Here is a 5000-nt window from a genome sequence, read left to right as displayed (position 1 = left end):
CAAAACGGCCCAAAAACGGGCCAAAACTGGCCATTTTTGGCTGCGCGAGCGAGCAGCGAGCGGCGGACAGCGAGCGAAGCGAGAGGCATCACCGTCCCTGCTATACGAAAGCCCCATCCAGCCCTGTGCCACCCTGTCACGACCTTAGCTGGTTTTGCCTAAGGCGTGCGGCACCCTCGCGCGTCCGTCCGCAAAGGTCAGCCTCCCCGAAGCCTCCCATTGTCCCTTAGGACCAACAAAAGAGAGAACGGGTTAAAGAGAACGCCTCAATCGGGATCCACAAGCAAACATGTCCGAAAAACACTTCATAGACAATGCAAATTACAAACAGACTTTACAAGCTCTGAATAGTGGCACAACAAAGGGTAAAATGGTCCATTACAGACCGAAAAGCTCTCGAACGTGTCCACATGACACAACCTTTATTTACAAGCCTAAAGAGGCCACCAACCCAACTAAAATGGGACTATTAAGCCTTCGGCCGCCCCTTTACATTCTGTACAAGGCATGAACATGCCAAAAGACAACGGACAGACATAAGCATTACATCCAACATCTTGTTTAGAAGTTTGTCCGTTACATTCTCCCCCACTTATCCCTTCGACGTCCTCGTCGAAGCCTTTGTGAACACTGCAACTCTTCGCCTTTGCTGAGTCTTCAATCTTCCGCTCCAGCTGCAATGCGCCTCCTGGCTCCCAGCTGCTCTCCGCTGCTGTTTCTGAGTAGTCGAACCTTTGATCCGCCATGCTGCTTCAACTCGCCAATGACTCTGACTCTGGTGTGGGGTTGGCTGAGTTGTATTGATCCTCGTTGATTCCTGCGGATCCACCAAATGAAGGAAAAGACCATTCTTACTGCGCCAGTTTCTCAAAATTTCCACATGCTACTTGAACTGGGTGGATGCTTGTTGGAGCTTTAACGAGCATCGCCTCGCAAACTTCTGAAGTTTTGGGTCCTTCCTCCACAAAATCTGCTCATTGACTCTTCTTTCAGTTAGTTGTCACATCCAAGTAGGTTCGCATCACTTCCGCTTTCGATTGGCATTTCGTTGGGAAATGAAGCGGACAATCTACTCTCAGTAGCATTGATCACCGTTGGTGAGGATTTTGACAACTATTGTCTTCAATTATCTTCGAAGGGTCTTTGAACTTGTGCAGAGCTCCTCTGCTGGATAGATAAGAGAACTGGGGTACTCGGTTTCGCCCATTCTCTTAAGAGTTGAGAAGGCAAAGGTTACTTGACTTCGCCCGCCTCCTCGAGGTTGTACTTCATGCATCGAGCTGGTTACTGGCCTTCGCCTGCTCTTTGCTCACACTTCTGAAGCACTTGAAGTGTTTGCACTCCTTGCGTTGAGTTAGCTACTGTGATTCACCTTCTCAATGCCATTGAACTTCTGGAATGCAGGAAGTTTTCACCCCAACTTGGAGTAATTCTCTGATAGATGAGGTCGCCTCTGGGATTGTACCGTCTTCTCCATCAACCCTGCCGCCTACTCCACTGAGTAGCAAAGGTACAGCACCACGTACTGCCTGCTTCGTTCCTTGGTCGTGCACTCTTGCATGACCCGAAGTCCTTCACTTACGGCTATCTTGATGAGAAACTTGTTGACACCGGTCTTACGAAGTTTCTTGGCCTCTGCCCTTCAGCCTTGTCTCGGTACTTGGAGATTGCCTCTGCATGCTCCACCTCCTCGGCCCCTTTCACGACCAAGCGCTCTCCCTCCGTGAGAGCAAGGGATCAATGACTTGCACGGAAGTCCCGCCTCTGCGGTACCATGGCGCTGCCATGCCCATGGCCCTACTATCCGTCGCTTCGCCTCTGTATCCCTTTCCTTCACAATCAGTAGAGATGTCTCCGTGGCACTCCTCTGAGTCCACCTCCATTCTAACTGATGCTTGATTTTGGGTAGCTAAGTCCCTCTGGACTCATCGTCGCTTCCTCGCCCCTTTCGACCTCCTGCTTCAACACCTCTGTGTTCTCCAAGCAGTCTGTTTGGTCGATGGAAAGACAGACTGCAACTCCCATGCATGGCCTCTGCCATCACATTGTAGGGTTTGCACCGATTCTGTTCTCCTTAGCTTCCTTGGTAGCAACGTTCGCTTACTCGACCTTGTCCTCTGACTTGTCGGGCTCCCTTAAGCGAATATGAGCTCTGGAGCAGTCCAACTCTCCAGCTGCTTCGATCATACCTCTGCATGATCAAGTCCCTCTCATGGGACTCACTGGTACTTGCATTCGAACTTTTCCCTTGGTGGAACCCAGCCCCCATATGCTGATGACCAAGGTTTTCATCCGATGCAAAATTCGGTGCACGCCCGGAAGACCCGCCTCTGCGGTACCATGGCCTTCACTCCTTGAATCCATAGCCCTTCTTGCCGTCGTGTTGTTCACCAAAGCGGAGCTCCCAGTAGCTCCCGATCATACCTCCATATGATCTCATCCCTCACGGGACTTTGTCGTGTGTGTCGCATTGCCACGAACTGTTCCACCACGATCCGCTGCACCATGTCGCCTCCTGGTGACATCTCCATTGCATTCTGATCCTTGTGGAATAAACTCGAATTGTGAACCCTCCATGTGTGGCCTCTGCCAATACATCGCAGGGTCTCCTCCACCTTCGATTTTGTTCGTTCCTTTGGCAATCGACCTTCATCCACCCACTCTTGGGTCACACCTAGATGAAGCACCGCTCTAGGACAGTCCGTCGCCTAGTAGCTCCCGAAGTCCACCGACTTCACTGTAATTTGTGCACCATTGTCTGGATCCTGGGCCTCTGCCCCTACCAGCACAATCTCCACTGTGCACCGCTTCCTTCATAGCAACTCGAATGGCAACACTGTGGCATATTCTTCAAGAGTACCTGCCTCTGCGTCCTCTTGCCCCGTGCTAAGGCCTTCTGTACCCAACTTCGCCTCCGCAAATTGAGTCGCCTTAGTTCCTCCATCGAATGCTCCTCCGAGATAAGGTGCATGTGCCCCGAAGCTCCCTTCGTCTTTGGCACCATGCAAGATGAGTCCGCTCTGTCAGAATGAAGGACCCAGGGAACAGCATGATTCTACTCCTGCCTCTGCAAGAGTTCATGTCCTTGACCTCTGTCTAGGGAAAGCGCTGTGCCTCTGCTCCATGTTCCAACTTCTATGCTGGCTCCCTTCATGCGGTTTGGGTACTTCGCCAAGTTACACCCAAGTTGCTCCGCTCCTCGTTTCTGCATTGAGTCGATGGTGGCCCTCGCGCCCACCATTCCACGGGTCAGCCCTCCCTTGAGTCCGATCTCCATATCGACTCCAAGTGTGCCTCCATTTGAGTTGCTTTGGGTCGCTCCCCCACTTGATCTCGCAATGCATCCACCAATGCATTCTCTCAAGCGAGATCATGCGACGACTCCTCGCCGCTTGCTCAGTCCATCGAGCTTCGTGGAGTTGTTGTTTGTGAGGTACTCCTCCTCAACATGTGAAGTCCGTCTCACATGATTCTGATTCTCCCTCTGGAGAGCTGAGACTTATCCCTCCTGGATAACTGTCCCGTTGGAGCAACATCTCTCTTCGTTTCGGAGACCACCATCCCCTTGGACTACTCCGATCTGCTGAACAAACTGTGCATTGTTCTGCCTCTTGCAAACGCACTTGCTAGATTGCGCCTCCACGTCAATACAGCCACCGCTGCACCCCTCAAGGCCTAGCAACATGCTGAACTCGTTGCACACTTCAGCCTCCTCCGGACGTATCCTTCGCATGTCGAAGAGAAAGTTTCAATGCTCCATGGCGCCGAGTCTCGACCGCCTTGGGATGGCCACGAACAATCCATCGTCCGCATACAAGCCCATGCATGAGTACCGAATTCTTCGAGTTAGCAATTCCCCTCACCTCTGTGAGCTTTGCACAACTCTTTCGGTCGCTGAGCAACTCATTCCACTTTGCATGGTCTCGTCCTTTGCCAAGCGCCTCGCTTGCCTTGAGCACCATCAAGTAAAGTTGTCAACGTTGAGCCGTAGCTCAAACTCAGCCATCCCAACCTTTGTGCGCTCCAAATTCTTCCAAGCTTGCCTGTTCTCGTGGTGCCTCTTGCGCGAAGGGTTGGCCATTCCTCTGAATGCCAATCTCAGATGCCCGCTCCTCTGAGCGACTCTTTTCCCTACATCTCCATGCCCGTTTTCCCTCAAACGGTCGCGAGTGTGCTGACTGCCCTCAACGCAGCCCCGCTAGGTCCCCCACGTTTGCATGTCAAGTGTTTCTATGAGTGCTTGTCCCGCTCTGATACCACAATGTCACGACCTTAGCTGGTTTTGCCTAAGGCGTGCGGCACCCTCGCGCGTCCGTCCGCAAAGGTCAGCCTCCCCGAAGCCTCCCATTGTCCCTTAGGACCAACAAAAGAGAGAACGGGTTAAAGAGAACGCCTCAATCGGGATCCACAAGCAAACATGTCCGAAAAACACTTCATAGACAATGCAAATTACAAACAGACTTTACAAGCTCTGAATAGTGGCACAACAAAGGGTAAAATGGTCCATTACAGACCGAAAAGCTCTCGAACGTGTCCACATGACACAACCTTTATTTACAAGCCTAAAGAGGCCACCAACCCAACTAAAATGGGACTATTAAGCCTTCGGCCGCCCCTTTACATTCTGTACAAGGCATGAACATGCCAAAAGACAACGGACAGACATAAGCATTACATCCAACATCTTGTTTAGAAGTTTGTCCGTTACAACCCGGGGGGTTCCAGGGTGCTGAGATGGCTGACATTTTGCTCCGCTCAAGATGGTCACCGCGCAACGCAAAAACAGGCCAAAAACTGGCCAAAACGGGCCAAAACTGGCCATTTTTGGCTGCGCGAGCGAGCGGCGAGCGGCGAACAGCGAGCGAAGCGAGAGGCAGCACCGTCCCTGCTATACGAAAGCCCCATCCAGCCCTGTGCCACCCGGGGGGTTCCAGGGTGCTGAGATGGCTGACATTTTGCTCCGCTCACGACAGTCACCGCGCGACGCAAGAACAGGCCAA

The sequence above is a fragment of the Musa acuminata genome, unplaced genomic scaffold (assembly GCF_036884655.1).
Source record: "Musa acuminata AAA Group cultivar baxijiao unplaced genomic scaffold, Cavendish_Baxijiao_AAA HiC_scaffold_1136, whole genome shotgun sequence".
In the NCBI taxonomy this organism is placed as follows: domain Eukaryota; kingdom Viridiplantae; phylum Streptophyta; class Magnoliopsida; order Zingiberales; family Musaceae; genus Musa; species Musa acuminata.
Note: the sequence above shows the minus strand (reverse complement) of the source record.